Below are 19670 nucleotides of genomic sequence, written 5' to 3'. Positions count from 1 at the left end.
AAGTCAATAGGAAAGCTGGAGGGAGATAGACCTCCAGGTAGTTGAACATGAGAGAGAAGATAACATTTTCCCCAATAAAGAAGTAAAATCAACCCAGCTGGGATAAACAACAGAGAGATTTGCTATGGATGTTAGAGTAAAAGAAATGTAGTGCTAGAAAACCGTGCCTGGAGAGTTTGGCTACTCAGCGAAGGGAGAATGGAGCAGTGACCTGCAAGACAGATGACCATGAGATGCACACATGACAGAAACAAAGCAAACTGTGCAGTGCAATGAGCACAGTGAATAGAAGTGCTTATAAAGCTCTGTGAGCATCCAAGGAAAGCATTAATTAGCCTGAGGGAGAATCATCTGGTCTACTAAAAAAAGGAGGAAGGATTCAATTTTATTTATAGGATTTGATCTAACATCTCTAAAATGTTTCATTTAAGTAGAATAAACAGTAATATTTGAGAAATAGCTCCAGTTAGAATTATTTTATTAATTAAGCATGCTAAAAGTGTAAGCAGTCCACAGGAGTTTTCCATTAATATTATTAACTATTATAAACCAAAGGGCTATAAAATGAGTTAGACAAAATACATTTTTTGCATGTCTTTCCCTGTTGTCTTAAAGCTTTAGACTGAAACAAATCACACTGAGAACCTAAAATAATATCTACCTTGTCCCCATTCTATATTATACCGACATTACATTATAATGTGCTTTTTTATGATGTAGATTTTTATTGTCTCTCTGTACTTGCCTAGTTATAAACTTCATGAAGGCAAAGATCTTTGCCTGACAAATAAAAGGTTTTCTATAACATTTGTTGAATGAACGAATAGCAGGTGACATAAAATATTTTATGTTCACACTTAGATCATGTTGATTCTGGTTTTCTGGTTTTCCTGAGACTTTAAACCTAAAAATGTGTACAACTTTGAAAAAAATCTTCACAGAATTTAGATGAATAAAACACTAGACTGCAAAGCAAATCAAAATGACACATTTTAATGATAATGTTATAAAATAAAGAGGATCTGTAAGCCAGTATATTTAGAATTTTTTATAAATTGTGAAGCGAGCACATTGTGTGAAGTTTTTTACTATTCTGGGTTTTTGCTTATTTTCAAGAGACTATTTTGTCTTTCATTGTTTAAAGGAGACAAAACAATAAAATAGTAGAGAGGGCTTTTCAAACAAGACAGTTTTGATAACCAGAAGCTACATGCTAGTTGCTAGTGAATCTGTATTTCATTCATGGTTAGTGAATTAAAATTACAGTAGTAATTATTCCTATTGCTATTTTGTAAATGCTTATAATTAGAAAGAGACCGAGCAATGTAGAACAAATACAACAATGTAGCCATAGTGTTAGTACCAGAGTTCAAAGAACTTTAAAAATAAACAGTAGTTATTCCTGCCTCCCCAAATTTACCTCCTTCCCTGCTGGTGAGAGAATCTCAATTTTTCTTGCAAAACCACCAGCCCCTACTCTATCCCTGTGCTGGATTGATTTCAGCTCCCAGAATGGGCATGTGACCCACAGATGGCTAGTTTATCAGAGCAGGACATATGCTTCCTGGCCATGGGGACTGACCCTAACCCAGTCAGTTTGGTGAAAGTTATCCTGAAGCTTTTATTGTAATAACTAGGAAAGGGATATTTTCTTTTTTGCTGAACTTAATGTTGGGAAAATGGAAGCCTTGACCTGCTGGTAAGGATGATGTTATCAATACAGAGGAAAGCTCCCCAGAAAATGAAGATTGGGAAATGGACTGTTTATGATAATACTGTATGTTTTCTCTCTGTCAGGTCTCATTCTAGGAACCTCATGTCTATTAACACACCATTCAAAGAAAGATGACATTATTATACACACTACATAACTAAGGAAACTGTCAATGTGTGCAGTATCATAGCTAGTAAACAGTGGAACCAGGACATACAACAGAGGCTGTGCTCTTAAATCCAGTTGTGCATAAAACCACACATACCCTATTCTCTGACCTCCATCTATGACTTTTCTTTTTCTTTTTTTTTTAAGATTTTATTTATTTATTCATGAGAGACACAAAGAGAGAGAGGCAGAGACATAGGCAGAAAAAGCAGGCTCCATGCAGGGAGCCCGATGTAGGACTTCATCTGGGGACTCCAGAATCATGCCCTGAGCTGAAGGCAGGTGCTAAACCTAACTGCTGAGCCACCCAGGCATCCCTATCTACTTTTCATTAAATGAGTCAATACACTCCCCTTTTAAGTCAGATTTTTTTTTGACATTTGCCATTAAAATTCTGAATAATAATAGCACTGTAATTAATGAGAACAGGAACAAGTATGCTGAGATAACATAGGTCTACTATATAACTTGGCCCACTAAACAAAAAAATTAACATAGGATAGATCATGTCTGTGTAATATTAGCTATTATTTACACTATAGCAAACTAGTTAGTTGAGTACTATTTTTTTAAGGTTTTATTTATTTACTTATTTAGAGAGAGGGAGTATGAGCAGGGGGAGGGGCAGAAGAAGAGAGAAAAAGTATATGTTAAGCAGATTACACTGAACATGGAGCCCAACGTGTAGCTTGATCGTATGACTCTGAGATCATGACTAGAGCCAAAATCAAGAATTGGTCACTTAACTGATTGAGTCACCAAGGCACCCTTAATAGTCAAGTACTTGGATAAGAGTCTTGGATGGAATTTTTGAAGAGGTCAGAACATGACAGATCCCAATATTCATATTATTCCTTGTGGGGGTAATAATGTGAAATTGAAAACTAAGCCTACCTATTAGTAGGGCTCTCCATTATGATAAAAAAAGAAGTATCCTCTTAAGTACTAAATATTAAAATCTATACTTACAAAAGGACCACAGGCAATATACTGTTTCCATATTCAAAAAATTAATTTTCTTAGCAAAAGTTCAAATTATTTTAAAATTCAAACAATCAGCCCAAATCCTGCCTACAAAGTATATAAAACTGACATTATAACTGGATAGAGTTTTTAGTTGTTGTTTTCTTAAAAAAAAAAAAAAATATATATATATATATATATATATATATATATATATATATATATGGAACACTTCATGGATTTGGGTGTAATCCCTCTATGCAGGGGCCGTGCTAATCTTATCTGTATCATTCCAATTTTAGTACATGTGCTGCCAAAGCAAACACTGTTATTTGATGTTTTAAGAGGCATGTTTAAAATCTATTATAGGCCAGGAATGAAATCTTGCCATTTGCAACAACATGGATAGAGGTAGAAGTATAATGCTAAATGAGTCAGTCACAGAAAGACAAATACATATGATTTCATTCATATGTGAGATGTAAGAAACACAATAAAGAAAGAGAACAAACTGGTGGTTACCAGAGGGGAATTGTGTGGGGGATGGGTGAAATAGATCAAAGAGATTAATGGGTGAAATAGGTGAAAAAGATTCTATACATCACTCACTTAATGAGCAGTGAGTAATGTATAGAATCTTGAATCATTATATTGTACATCTGAAACTAATATGACACTGGATGCTTAACTATATTGGAATTAAAATTTTTAAAAATTCTCTTACAGGCCAAAGTACCCTTTTTGAGTTTGTAGAGATTACAAGATTTTTCTCACAAAAGTTTTTGGCAAAAAAGATTTTATTCTTTTGATCCATGCAAGAGCTTAGCTAGTGCTTATTACCCTTTAAATTTCTGTAATTACTCATAAGAGCTTTAAAATTGCAGTTTTTCAGGTACCTCCTTTCAGGGAATATTTCCTCCACAGTGAGTCAGGGTTGACTTTAGATCCCACTAACCATATCCCTAGCCCTGCATCTGCCATAGAATTCAGTAATAAATGAGGCTTTTTCCTATAATACCTAGGAAAAAGGGACTCTCTTTAAAAAAAAAAAAATTATTCATGAGAGCCAAAGAGAAATAGAGAGGCAGAGACATAGGCAGAGGGAGAAGCAGGATCCAAGCAGGGAGCCCGATGCAGGACTCAATCCTAGAACTCCAGGATCATGCCCTGAACCAAAGGCAGACACTTAACAACCACTGAGCCGCCCAGGCAAAAGGGACTCTCTTTTATTGGACTTAGAATTGAGAATATGGAAGCCTGGGGCTATTGGCAATGGTGGCTTCAACAAAGAAGAAGGTTGACCGGAGAGACAAGAATTTAAAAACCAAGTTTCTGAGGCTGACATTGAGTAAATATTGCATTTCTGTGATAATTGTTTTATGACTATTTATTATAAAAAATAGCTTGAATATAGCTTATTCTTATTATTCAATACCACTTTAGACTAAGGGCTTCATGAATAGAATTCCAATTGTATAAGATTTGTATAACAACCTTAATATAAAACCATATAATTCAAGGAAACTCAACTGAATTAGAAATTGTGCTTTATAAATTTGTCTTCAGTCATGCACGATGGAGCTATCAAATCCAATTAAGTAAAAATTTACCAGACCTATAAGAGCAGAATCCAGAAACAGTGAAAAGTCTTTCATTAAGTGGATTCTACGTAAATAAGAGGTGCTATTTCTGGTCATACTACACTTTTAAACACTGAACTGTTTTGGTTAAAGAACAGAACCATTTACTCAACACCACTCAGCTTTCTGTATTAAAGTGTAGACATATCTTCTATTATTTCTTGGAAAACCTTCAAAACTGCAGAAGAAAAGGGATGACCACAATTAAACATATTTTTTTAAAAATTATCCTTGGTGATATGAGTCAACAATTAAAACTATGCTTAGCTTCAAAAACAAACTAAAAAGAGGAGCTGTTTTTGAAAATAAAATGTGTACGGTTTACTAAGTGAAGCTGAAGGATGGGCCCTTCCAGATGGCTTTGTAAGATCTACATGGTGGTAGTTATACATGGCTTATCTGACACATCTGTCTGACCTTTATTTAGTCTAGCAGTACCATTTGTCTCAATTTGAAATTATGTAATCAATGACCATAAAACTTTAGGAATTTATGGTTACTTTCCAAACTCTCTTTTCTAAGAACTATTAAATTGTTTCCTAAAGAAAGATAAACAAAAGATACAATTCAAGGGAATAGATCACATGAAACCCAAAGAGTCCCAACTTGCTACTCACCTTCTATTCTTTGGCTTTCTTAGGAATACACAAACTTCTGCTTCATATTGCTTTGGGGGTTTCAAAGAATTGTGAAGTAGAAGTAAAAGGTGTCATATAACAGATCGTTACTACTCAAAGTGTGGTACCAGGACTAGTAGCAATAGCACTACCTGGGAGCTGGTTAGAAATATTGAATCTCAGGCCCTGCCCTGGACCTGTCTGAATCAGAATCTGCATTTACAATCCACAGTTGATTTGTAAGCAGGTCACAATAGGCGGAGGTTTCTGAATTATGTTTATAAGGACACTAACTCCTAAATGTCTTTGCCTATATACTTTTCCAATCTTGACTTTTCTGTCAGCTGATTACAGATATAACAAGGACTAACCATAATTATAGCTAATGCTTATTTTATTGCATGCTTGCACTAAATAAATTACATAAATTACTTTATTTTATCCTAAAACTATTGCTTACGAGATGTATTTATGACACAGGGAAGTGATTCTCACACTTGAGCCTGCATTCAGAAGCACCTGAAGGGCTCCTTTAAGAAACAGTTTGCTCAGCCTACACACCAGAGTTTCTGATTCAATAAATTTGAATATGCTTCCAAGATCTGGGTTTCACCAAGTACTCAGCTGATGCTGATTGGGACCACTAATGCAGAAGCCCCAAATATTAGGATCTGTCCATTCAACTACCTGAGTCCACATCTCAGATGCAGGCTATTTGTCAAAAAAATTTACCTAGTCTGAGGGGTTCTCTCTGGGTCCCCTTTCTTCTCACAGTTGTCACTGCTCATTCTGCCTCTTTTCTTTTTTTTTTTTCTTTTTTTTTTAATTGGTGTTCAATTTACCAACATACAGAATAACCCCCAGTGCCCGTCACCCAATCACTCCCACCCCCAGCCCTCCTCCCCTTCTACCACCTAGTTCGTTTCCCAGAGTTAGCAGTCTTTACGTTCTGTCTCCCTTTCTGGTATTTCCCACACATTTCTTCTCCCTTCCCTTCTATTCCCTTTCACTATTATTTATATTCCCCAAATGAATGAGAACATATAATGTTTGTCCTTCTCCGACTGACTTACTTCACTCAGCATAATACCCTCCAGTTCCATCCACGTTGAAGCAAATGGTGGGTATTTGTCATTTCTAATAGCTGAGTAATATTCCATTGTATACATAAACCACATCTTCTTTATCCATTCATCTTTCGATGGACACCGAGGCTCCTTCCACAGTTTGGCTATCGTGGCCATTGCTGCTAGAAACATCGGGGTGCAGGTGTCCCGGCGTTTCATTGCATTTGTATCTTTGGGGTAAATCCCCAGCAGTGCAATTGCTGGGTCGTAGGGCAGGTCTATTTTTAACTCTTTGAGGAACCTCCACACAGTTTTCCAGAGTGGCTGCACCAGTTCACATTCCCACCAACAGTGCAAGAGGGTTCCCTTTTCTCCGCATCCTCTCCAACATTTGTTGTTTCCTGCCTTGTTAATTTTCCCCATTCTCACTGGTGTGAGGTGGTATCTCATTGTGGTTTTGATTTGTATTTCCCTGATGGCAAGTGATGCAGAGCATTTTCTCATATGCATGTTGGCCATGGTTCAACACCCGTAAAACAATCAATGTGATTCATCATATCAGCAAGAGAAAAACCAAGAACCATATGATCCTCTCATTAGATGCAGAGAAAGCATTTGACAAAATACAGCATCCATTCCTGATCAAAACTCTTCAGAGTGTAGGGATAGAGGGAACATTCCTCAACATCTTAAAAGCCATCTATGAAAAGCCCACAGCAAATATCATTCTCAATGGGGAAGCACTGGGAGCCTTTCCCCTAAGATCAGGAACAAGACAGGGATGTCCACTCTCACCACTGCTATTCAACATAGTACTGGAAGTCCTAGCCTCAGCAATCAGACAATAAAAAGACATTAAAGACATTCAAATTGGCAAAGAAGAAGTCAAACTCTCCCTCTTCGCCGATGACATGATACTGTACATAGAAAACCCAAAAGTCTCCACCCCAAGATTGCTAGAACTCATACAGCAATTCGGTAGCGTGGCAGGATTCAAAATCAATGCCCAGAAATCAGTGGCATTTCTATACACTAACAATGAGACTGAAGAAAGAGAAATTAAGGAGTCAATCCCATTTACAATTGCACCCAAAAGCATAAGATACCTAGGAATAAACCTAACCAAAGATGTAAAGGATCTATACCCTCAAAACTATAGAACATTTCTGAAAGAAATGGAGGAAGACACAAAGAGATGGAAAAATATTCCATGCTCATGGATTGGCAGAGTTAATATTGTGAAAATGTCAATGTTACCCAGGGCAATATACACGTTTAATGCAATCCCTATCAAAATACCATGGACTTTCTTCAGAGAGTTAGAACAAATTATTTTAAGATTTCTGTGGAATCAGAAAAGACCCCGAATAGCCAGGGGAATTTTAAAAAAGAAAACCATATCGGGGGGCATCACAATGCCAGATTTCAGGTTGTACTACAAAGCTGTGGTCATCAAGACAGTGTGGTACTGGCACAAAAACAGACACATAGATCAATGGAACAGAATAGAGAACCCAGAAGTGGACCCTCAACTTTATGGTCAACTAATATTCGATAAAGGAGGAAAGACTATCCATTGGAAGAAAGACAGTCTCTTCAATAAATGGTGCTGGGAAAATTGGACATCCACATGCAGAAGAATGAAACTAGACCACTCTCTTTTACCATACACAAAGATAAACTCAAAATGGATCAAAGATCTAAATGTGAGACAAGATTCCATCAAAATCCTAGAGGAGAACACAGGCAACACCCTTTTTGAACTCGGCCACAGTAACTTCTTGCAAGATACATCCACGAAGGCAAAAGAAACAAAAGCAAAAATGAACTATTGGGACTTCATCAAGATAAGAAGCTTTTGCACAGCAAAAGATACAGTCAACAAAACTCAAAGACAACCTACAGAATGCGAGGAGATATTTGCAAATGACGCATCAGATAAAGGGCTGGTTTCCAAGATCTATAAAGAACTTATTAAACTCAACAGCAAAGAAACAAACAATCCAATCATGAAATGGGCAAAAGACATGATGAGAAATCTCACAGAGGAAGACATAGGCATGGCCAACATGCCTCTTTTCTTAAGCTACCAAAAGACAATTACTTTTTCCCTTCCCTCCTCCTTCTGACTGTCCTTAAGTCTCCAATGTTTTGGCTTTGATGTTATCAGTGCTAATTAGTGCAGAGTGATGGGTAATTTTTGTGTGTAAGAAACAGTCCAGAAATTTCACCAAATCTCAGAGTTTATTCCCTTGACTCTTACTTCAGATTTTAATATGGAATTAAGTTCCTATTAGATTCTCGGGGCCTTTATGTTCAAATAACTCAGAGGCGCTTCAAAGAAATAACTAGTTTAAATTCACATCTTTGTAAGAAAAAGAGATTGTTGAAATACTTCCATTTACATTACTTCATTTGCTTCTGTCAAGAATTAAACATGCAAGGTAAATAAAATAAAATAATGCCACAAAAAATTAGGAGGAACTAAAAAGAAAGTAGCAACTGAAAGATAAGTTTTAGTTCAGGGAGATCCTCTATTCAGAATAACCATATTTCCATTTTTTAAAAAAGATTTTATTTATTTATTCATGAAAGACACACACACACAGAGAGAGAGAGAGAGAGAGAGAGAGAGAGGCAGAGACACAGGCAGAGGAAGAAGCAGGCTCCACGCAGGGAGCCCGATGTGGGACTTGATCCCGGGTCTCCAGGATCACAACCTAGGCCGAAAGCAGCACTAAACCACTAGGCCACGTGGGCTGCCCCTATATTTCCATTTTTATACATGTTCAAACAGGGCCTTATGTACATCTCAAAACTATGCAGTAATTGTTATATGTGTGGGTATTCTATATACCCATAGTTTTATTGTTTTATTTACATAAACTTTTCTCAGTTGGAAAGAGTTCTGTTCACATCAGATTTTACCTAAAGAAATCATGTGTTAGGGATCCCTGGGTGGCGCAGCAGTTTGGCGCCTGCCTTTGGCCCAGGGCGCGATCCTGGAGACTCGGGATCGAATCCCACGTCGGGCTCCCGGTGCATGGAGCCTGCTTCTCCCTCTGCCTGTGTCTCTGCCTCTTTCTCTCTCTCTCTTTCTCTCTGTGTGACTATCATAAATAAATAAAAATTTAAAAAAAAAGAAAGAAATCATGTGTTAGATACTTGGAATAGCATCCCTAGAAACATAAAAATGAGTAAAAAGGTTGTTTCAGATAAATAATTAGTAGTGAAAATTCATGCTTACTTTTCTTCTCCCCTATGTTCTGAACAGGAATTATTTACACAAGGCATACCCATTGCACTGAGTATTAAGTAAGAGATAAATATTTTTAATTTCTTCCTTCAGGCCACTAACACAATTAGTTTGCTAACACATTCAACTACAGAAGGATAGAGACAGTGGTTAAAACATGACTTAACAAGCCTGCTGTGAATCCACATATTAGTTTTTGAAATATTTTTACATTTGAAAAGGAGAATCCAGAACAAAATTTAAGTAAATACAACTACTAGAAGTTTTAACTTAATCTCAGCTGTACTCATGTAAAAACGCAGACCGTATAAAGCATGTGTGGGGTTAGTCCCTCAGGAGATGATGTGACTGAACAGTGAGCCTCTTGGGAAAGCTTATCTCACAGGAGACTAAAAATCAATAATTTGAGGAGCACTGAAGGGAAAGAGGGATTCTCGATTTACATCTATTAATATTAGACATAACTAATGTAATTCAGTTATAGTTATTTTTAACACTTTTGTCCTTTAACTTTTATACTAAATTTAAAAATGATTATCCACCACTGTTAGGGTAAATTCTCCTTATCATTTCTTGTAAGGCAGGTCTAGCGGTGATGAACTCCCTTAGTTTCTATTTATCTTTATCTTCCCTTCCCTTTGGAAAGATAAGTTTTCCAGGTATAGCAGCTTGGTTAGCAGGGTATACATCCCACACCCTTCTGGCCTTCAAGGATTCTGCTGAAATATCCGCTAATAATCTTATGGGCCTTCCTTGTATACAAGTGACTTTTCTCTTGCTGCTTTCAAAATTCTCTCTTTAACTTCTGACAATTAGACTATAGTGTGTCTTCATGTGGTTCTCTTTGGATCCATCTACCATACAATCTAAGAATCCTATTTCTGAGTATATAACCAAAGGAAATGAAATTAGTATCTCAAAGAGATATTTACACTCCTGTGTTCATTGCAGCATTATTCATGATAGCCAAGATACGGAAACTACCTGTGTCTACAGACAGAAGAATGAATAAAGAAAATGTGGTGTCTGTGTATGTGTTCGGATATATATAATATGTATATATAATATACGTATTATATATATTATATATATATATTATATGCGTGGTTATAAATATAGAATGGATTTTTTTTCAGCCTTAAAAAACAAGGGAATCCTGCTATTTGAGATAACATGGATGAACCTAGAGGACACTATGTTAAGTGAAATAAGCCAGACACAAATAAAGTTGGCCCTTGAACAACATAAGGGTTAGGGGCATGAACCCATTGTGCAGTCAAAAATCTATGTATAACTTTTGACTTTCCCAAAATTTAACAACTAATAGGCTACTGTTGGTTGGAAGCCTTACTGATAACATAAGCATTTGATTAACACATGCTTTATATATTTCTTATAACAATGCTCTTACAATAAAATATGCTAGAGAAAGGGAAATATTATTAAGAAAATCATAAGGAAGAGACAATACATTTATAGTACTGTAATGTAAAAAATCCACATATAAGTAGACCTGCACAGTTCAAAATCATGTTGTTCAAGGGTCAACGATACTGATCTCGGGAGGCAAAGTTAAAATGCCAGAGGAGCAGGGGTACTCTAGGCTTGCCTCATCCTCTGATCATAGCTACATAAACATCAAATCATTTTTAACACCCAAGAAATCAATCTGAGAACTGCAGAGAGCAAAAATGTACAACTAGAGGTAGAAAAATACCATATGGGAGATGTAGCAGAGTTACAAATTAATATCTAAATGTGATAATCACAGTAGCTCTCGCTGTGTGTTGATTCAAATGTTCCTGTTTGTATTATCCAGTCACTTTCAGTTTTAATATTGTCTTTCAGCTTAATCTGTTTTCTCTGTTCCTGTCCAAGAAGGTTTTTTTGTTGGAGCAAGTCTTCTGAGAACAAATTCAGAGTAGAGGTCATCTCTGGCCTCATGATTATGGTCTCTGAGAATATGCTGGTTGATATTGACTGGGATGAGTTGGTTGGGTACCCATCTCAGGGTACTCTACCATATACGCTGCTGAAGTCTTGGGCCAAAACTCATTTCATTTATATCTGGAAGAGGAACAAGAATATCTTCCTGGCTAATCCAACCTTATATAGATTCATGTTAGGGATCCCTGGGTGGCGCAGCGGTTTAGCGCCTGCCTTTGGCCCAGGGCGTGATCCTGGAGACCCGGGATCGAATCCCACATCGGGCTCCTGGTGCATGGAGCCTGCTTCTCCCTCTGCCTATGTCTCTGCCTCTCTCTCTGTGTGACTATCATAAATAAATAAAAATTAAAAAAAAAAAGATTCATGTTAATGCTACAAACTACTCTGAGGCTCTGCTACAACATCAAACCAAAACTCAGTCTAGGATGTGGGCATTCCTTGCCTCTCACCATGCCAGACCCCATAGCAACTCAGCTATGTATGATTTCACCATGTGGACATATAGGGAAATATTTGAGTCTCTCTTCCTATCAGAAGAGAACTAAGAAAAGCTCTACTGTGCAACTCAAGCCCTCTTTTTTCTCATCTTTTTACTTGGTACAAACTCACCAAAGTAGAACTATTCTGGAATAAGTTCTAAATGAAATATGAGCCAAGTTTCTTTAAGCCTTGATGTTTCTATAAATACCTCTAATATATTTTCCCTCTGTGAGACTTCTTACCTCATTTCCAGTTTCCCCGTATACCTATTCCCCTTTTTAATTTTAATACCTCCCTGAATCACATACAACAAACAAATATCTGGTATTGTTCATAATAATAAGTAACAGAAATATTTTAGGTCACTTTATTCTGCCTTAAATTTTAAAATCCTTCAACTGTTTGATTACTAAGGCCCTATTTCCAAAGGAAACAAAAACCATTTCTCTTCCAAGGATGTTAAAAGAAATATGTTGTTTATTTGTTTGTTGAGTATGTTGTTTGGTTTATACAATTTTATGAACCTCAGAGAAATTATGTTATAGCATATGATATTTGTGGTGGGCTTTCATATTAAGCTAATAAAGGCAATCATTAAATAGCATATCGAAGACAAGATATTTGTAAGCATCATGAAATAACTCAATCAACCTTATTATGTGATGACAATGACAATATTATTGATAGTTTGGTAAAGAAATCATTTAAGGGTCAGATATATTGAATGTAGGGATCTCCACTTTGATTTTTTTTTAATTTCCACCTCAGAAATACAATATAATTAAAATAGACTCTGATGTTTACAATAGTGAGAATACTATTCTATATAAAGATTATCTCTCTCTATAAAGCATTATTAAAATGCTTCTGGGACTATGGAGATCCCTGGGTGGCTCAGCGGTTTAGCGCTTGCCTTCGGCCCAGGGTGTGATCCTGGAGGCTCAGGATCGAGTCCCAGGATTGAGTCCCACATCGGGCTCCCTGCATGGAGCCTGCTTCTCCCTCTGTCTGTGTCTCTGCTTCTCTCTCTCGCTCTGTGTCTCTCATGAATAAATAAATAAAATCTTTAAAAAAAAAATGCTTCTGGGACTAAAGAAATTTCTTAACGAAATTCTATTTAAGAAGGGAAAATATTTTATGGAAGTAGGAAAAAAAAACCCTGATAGCAGGAATTTCAAACACTGTAACACTTTTGTTAGTCATGTTAGCAAACAAGGTCCTTGAATAGTTTGAGTAAGTAAAATGTGTCTGATAAGACTATAACAAATTAATATTTATTGAGTACCTGTATAAGATGTGTTAAGTTGTTCTGACATTATTCTAATTTATTATCTCAAAATTTGACCTCTTGACTAAAAGATTTAAATAATGAAAACACCACTACTACTATTCATAAAATTGTGATTTTTCAGCATTTAAAAAATTTAAAAATTTTCAGATTAGAAACTAAGTATAATTCTAGCCCTCTAATTGTCTTGGGAAAAAATGATGGTAGCAGAGGTTCCTCCATGTTTGTTGAAATAAAATAAAAATACTATGGTTTGTTATTGACATTTTTAAATTTGAGTTTCTTTTACATTTAACAACAGATGAATTAGACATAAGGAAAGGCAACAGTATTCAAAAAGAGCATTCACCTAGCCCAGAGTAAAAATCAATTTATAAAGTAAGCCTTGAATTTTAGACATGAGAGAATGAGAAAAAAATCTAAGACCTCTTATCTCAGCAAATCTCTCATGCACAAGAATATCCTGAGATAGGGACTTTAGCACATATGTGGCTGATTAAGGTAAAAGGTAAAAAAAAGACAAAACAGAGTACTTTTCATCAACAAATACTGATAATTATACAATAGGTATTTTTCAGGTAAAAATGTAAATGTATTTCTAGGAGAAAAAATTACCACCATATGAAGACAACATTCTCAACAAGTGAAAATATAACAAGAAAAAGGAAAAACATACAAAATATTGTTGAAAGAAGTAGTTTGGGATAAAGTATATACACTTGGACTTTTTTTCATGATTAAGTTGTAAAATTTCATCGTGAGAATGCCAAACAAAAGAGCAAGACCAGATGCAAACTGTGGTGTACATAACCCTCCTGCCCCTGCACAGATGGATTATCTGTTCCTCAAATTACCTACAATGATCAGGACCCACTCACAACCACCAGAGCTAGATTTAATGGGAAATAGCCATTTGGTTTCATGACTTGTAGATCTATAAGAGGCCCTGAAACATTGCTGAAAATATAACAAGAAAACACTTTGATTAGTCTCTTGGGTTTGCAATTCATCTTTTCCCAACACATGTTAAAATAAAAACAGATGGTCACTAAAATGTCTCTATAGCAGAGCTTTTGCTGTTGAAGTATGCAAATTAAGCCATGACCATCTCATTGCTCTTCCTTCCTCTTCCTTCCCCTCTTACTGATTTTCTATTTCTTCTAACTAAATGTTCCTGGAGAATCCCAATTAAAGGAGCTTGGAATGTATACCCAGGGAATTTGAATTTTTAAAGAAAACACTCAGGGTGATTCTGAATCACATGTTCTAAAGACCAACAGAAAAACACTGTCTTTACCTTTCAAACACCAGCTTAGCTTTTCCCACTTAATTGAAATAATTCCTCAAAGATATCTGCCATTTTATAATTTTCAGATCTCCAATATAAGGTTACCTTTCTCAATATCTCTGAAAAAAAACCTTTAGAACCCACTGGTTAACCATATTCTTTTTCTGAAACTCTTTCCTCCTTTGACATCTGAATCCTGAAGCAATCCTAGTTGTTCTCCAGGCTTAAGAGGTGATTCAACATCATGAATATAAGCATAGGCTCTGGAGCCAGCTTGCCAGGATTCAGAGTCTGAATTCACCTCTCTCGAGCTAAGAGGCCTTGGGCAAATCACCTTCTCTGTCACAGCTTACTGATCTACATAATGGACACAAATAAACTATAGTAACTCACAAAAATATGATTTAATATATGTATAATTACATACCTAGCACAAAGTAAATTCACAACAAATGTTATTCATTATTTATATTTCTAACACCCTCATTATCTTCTTAGGGTACCCTTTCACTTCCTCCTACAGGACAAGAATTAAATTTTAATACTGCTTTATTTCTTTTGGCTATTTTATAACTCCCTCAGTTATAGTTCTTTTATCAGTGAGATAAAATTCCATTTAGTAGCACAAACTGAATAAGTACCTAGGTCTTTGTTACCCCTCCAGTCAGCTTTTCCTCTGTTCAGTCTTAACATTTAACCACACTAATTTAACAGTCACACAGCATACAACAGAGTTCTAACCTAGAACCTTGCTAATTCTTCATTCAAGCTGTATTCACTATTTTATTCCTCCTGCTATTTATATATATTGCACCAATTTTCTTTGTTAAAAGATTATATTCTTCTTTGGAATTGGGAAATATGAATTATTTATCAGAATTACTATTGCATACACACATTTGTTTAATATATGTTAATGAAGTTAAATATTCTTAGTTTGATTGTTTTTATTCCTCTCTTTTTGAAACCACACTTATTGTACCCGTAAGTCATTGATTAGTTCATACAATTCTCTATACTTCTATACTTTTATTTAGCCACCGAAATAAAATCTTAACAGAAAATCATGTTTTTCATCATATATTCTCTCTGAAGTAAAACCTTGAATTGAAATTTATATTCATTTCTCTCCTCTAAAGATTGGCAAATCTTAAGTTAGTAGTAAATATGTCTTGCCCACATTTCTGATTTCAACACTGTACCTGATACAAGTAGTTGGAAATGGACGTGCATATATAATATGCCCTTGTCTTTCTACCTGTATGCCTCGTGTCAGCCTCAATCTGTTTAGTCTTAACACCCATTTTAGTTCCCCAAGAAGAAACTAAATGCATACAAAATGTCAAGAAACAGAATTCTTTACTGAAGATTCCACAGGTGAGAAGCAAGAGAGAATTACAGCACACTTTACAAAGTTAACAAATTAAAATTTCAGAAGTCTGTCCCTTCTACCCTCTTATCCCTGACCCCAAGACAACATTCACTTTCTGATCTGTCTGGCTCCTAGTCTCCAAACTCATTTGCTCTTCACTTATCTACAATTACGTTGGGCATGTCAGTTATATCCCATCTCTAACTGTAAACCTACATAACTAAAGTCATCACAATGTTCATCTAAGAGTGAGCCCCACTTTTAATGCTATTTCAGATTAATCTTAAAGGTATTCTGAAGTTTGGATGGAAATCAAAATTTTAGAGCACTTTTTCCCTACCCCTGTGGGTTTCTGTATTTGTATTTAGCTTCAGGGTTTTACCTCATTTTCATCACATTTTTGTTATATATTCCGGAAATTCCTATTTTATTCTTCTCCACTGTGCCATGCTGCTATGGATTTATTTACTTTTGTTCTTAAATTTCTTGTGTCACATCATTGCAATTTTGAAAACAAAAAGAGGAAATAGATGTATCTAGGTTGCTATTTTTGAAAATTAGTTTCTTGCCTCTTATTTGAATACTTAAAATTAATATTTTGGAAGTCTATTTAATGAATTAAAGTGCCAACTTAAAAATACACACATACACATACACACATGCTCATACTACTGTTTTGTGTTTCTGATAAATACAAAATGATGAAGCATGCCATGCCTGAGGTGAAGCTGTAGAAACTTCCCAAAGCCAATTTAAATATGGTTGGCCTCCACATGTAAACTAACCTGTTTAGGAAAGGGGAATTTATATAAAAGCATCACATTTCCATTACCTACTAGCTCTGTTACCATGAGCAAATTATTTTTAGGGGAAATATAAATAAAATAGGAAAATTAAAAAATATGTACTTTCAAACATAGAAAAGTGAAAGTGGTTATTTTCCTAAGACTAGAGAATACAAATACTAGAACTGGAAGATATTGCTGTGGAAGGAGTTAGTGACTGAAAGGGCAAAGGAAACAAGAGAAAGTTCAACCTGTGCTAGACAGATTTGGAGTTCAGATGAACAAATGAATTTTTCTGCACCCCCAGTTTATGCTACCACTGGTAGAAGCTCCCAATTCTTCAAATATCCCCAAAGAAACACACAAATATACATACAGAAAATTACAAATAGAAAACTCTTTAAATTCTATTCTCAGGGTGCTTGGGTGGCTCAGTCATTTAAACATCTGCCTCTGGCTCAGGTCATGATTCCAGGGTCCTGGGATGGAGTCTCACATCCAGCTCCCTGATCAGCAGGGACTCAGCTTCCTCCACTCCCTCTGCCCCTCCTTCCTACTCATGCTATCTCTCTCAAATAAATTAATAAAATCTTAAAAAAAAATTCTTTTCTCAAACTAAATGGCATGTACTTAATTCATTCTTTTTTTTCTTAATGTTTCTTTTAGGTGAAAAATATCTCACCTAAGTTTGCATGAATAACAACAGTCTTGAAGAGCTAGACTATATTTCTTTTAGGGCACAGTTGCCCACTGACGTGGTATCCAGATGGGGGTCATGCTGGATTATCAGCCTCAGATTATAAAACATCACTATTATTCCAGTAAAGAGGATTTTTCTTAGAGATACAGACTGGATAAAAAAAATCTCTAGGTTGATAAAAATACTGCTTGTTCAATGAAATTAATGTGGAGTCCAGGTGAAGCGAGTAGCTAGCAGCTAGAATTCCATCTGTTTGAAATGATCAATGTGTTTTCCTTTTATGGAGAAAAAAAAAGTTGATAACCAAAGCCAAAAACCATCTGAAAATCTGAACATGATAAAACTAACATTTGTCATTTTCTCCCATGTTTTTATCTTTCAGTAATAAAAAGGAAACTTAGATCACTCAAGAACAAAATGTCTTATTACATAATGTTGGACAATTTAATATCAGCATTTTTTCATTGTTTCCCCTAGACTGAACCTTCTAAAGGATATGGTCAAGAAGAGAGAAGCTTCAGAAAAGCAATATTCCTTATTGCCATATCACATTTTGTCTTATACTCATATGGATAAAATATTATTAAGAAAGTTATCATTATTTAATAAAATAATCCCAAAAGGCATCACTACTAATCCTTAAATGTCCGTAAGTTCTTACTAGTCTGTGTACAAATAGTCCTTGGAAATCAAAAGATGAAATGAATTTTTATATAAAGGAGGAATTTATTATAAAATCAAGACCTGAAATAACAGAAAAATTTATGAAGCTATTTTGAATTTTTATTAACTATCAATGTTGCAAGAGAAGGCACCTCTTATAAATTGAAAATCTACTGATACTTTAAACCTTGTCTGGGACAATCAATAGAGAGGAAAGAGAATAGATCAGTGAGAGCTCGAAAGTAAAATTTTATTTAGCTCTTCTGTTAAATAAAAGAAAATTTAATGCTAAGAGGATAGATAAGGGCGGCAATATTCTAGATTTATGTGCTACAAAACAATGAGCACCGAAAGACTCTAGAATACTATTAGATAAAACTGAATTATTTGATAGCAGTTTCAACCCAATAAAAATAGAAAACCAGGCTTAATAAAATAACTCAAATATGACAAAGGTTTTCTGAATAAAATAAAGTTGTCACAATAGGTCAAGTTGTTACTCAATCCTTTAACGAGCTTTTAACAACAGCTTAACCATGGTGAGCACATGAACTGAATTAAATTTGTTGGTCATAGAAAGTTTTACCCTTGTTACATGTATTCCAAAATGCTCTTAAGAATCAATCAAAGGAGCATCTTTATGCTAATCTTCAAATTTCAGTTTTTAGATAAAAGTATACTTTTAGTATACTTATATATTCTTAGTATGCTTCATTTTATTAATTTTTTTAAAAAGATTTTTATTTATTTACTCATGAGAGACACAGAGAGAAGGCAGAGACATAGACAGGCAGAGGGAGAAGCAGGCTTCTCTCAGGGAGCCTGATGTGGGGACTCGATCCTGGAATTCCAGGATCACGCCCTGAGCTGAAGGCAGACGCTCAATCGCTCAACTGCTGAGCTACCCAGGCATCCCAGTATGCTTCATTTTAATACTCAACTTTATACTCCCTGAAAATCTTATAAGAAATCCTACATACAGGGATCCCTGGGTGGCGCAGCGGTTTAGCGCCTGCCTTTGGCCCAGGGCGCGATCCTGGAGACCCGGGATCGAATCCCACGTCGGGCTCCCGGTGCATGGAGCCTGCTTCTCCCTCTGCCTGTGTCTCTGCCTCTCTCTCTCTCTCTCTGTGACTATCATAAATAAATAAAAATTAAAAAAAATCCTACATACACAATAAAAACCTTATTTTTTTCACTGTAGAATATATCACATAATTAGAACATAAAATGCCAAATGTGAGCAAAATCTGAACATTTATCCATAATCTCAATTCCATTATTAATTTCTTTAGAGTAATTTTAAAGCATGCATTAATAAAAAGGTGGTACTATGCAAACACTATTATATTATCATACATGTAATACTGTACATTCAGTTTTACTTACTCATATTTATTTTCATACCTGGTAGAACCGTGACAATTTAGAGAAATTACATTTGCAGAACCCTTGTGATTTTTTATTTTAGTTTTGAACATTTATGAACAGCCCAAATGAGATAATATTATTTTATATCATCATAAAAATAATGGTTCTCTGCAGAACTTAACTTCTAATTAAAAACAAAATGAAAGATGTTATCCAAAGAGAAAAATTAGTAAGCCATGCAGTTTGTACTGAAATTTCTTTAGTTTATAGTTTTCATGAGAGGGTGAGGCATGGAATTTCTGGAATATGATAAAGCTACACATTTAAGCTTTTTTTTTTTTTACTACAGAA

At 35.4% G+C, this 19670-nt stretch overlaps 1 protein-coding gene and 1 non-coding gene across 2 annotated transcripts in view; both read right to left on the bottom strand.

Moving 5' to 3' along the window:
- ZNF385D (zinc finger protein 385D) overlaps positions 1–19670 on the bottom strand; it is an 891925-nt gene that overhangs the window by 639763 nt on the left and 232492 nt on the right. The gene's annotated exons all lie outside the window — the stretch shown is intronic.
- On the bottom strand, positions 3063–3171 carry LOC112661243 (U6 spliceosomal RNA). Its single transcript, XR_003137549.1, has one exon. It is a non-coding gene; the product is annotated as a U6 spliceosomal RNA (small nuclear RNA).

This window comes from Canis lupus, chromosome 23, assembly GCF_003254725.2.
Source record: "Canis lupus dingo isolate Sandy chromosome 23, ASM325472v2, whole genome shotgun sequence".
Taxonomy (NCBI): Eukaryota; Metazoa; Chordata; class Mammalia; order Carnivora; family Canidae; genus Canis; species Canis lupus.
This window is presented reverse-complemented; position numbering and strand designations above follow the sequence as displayed.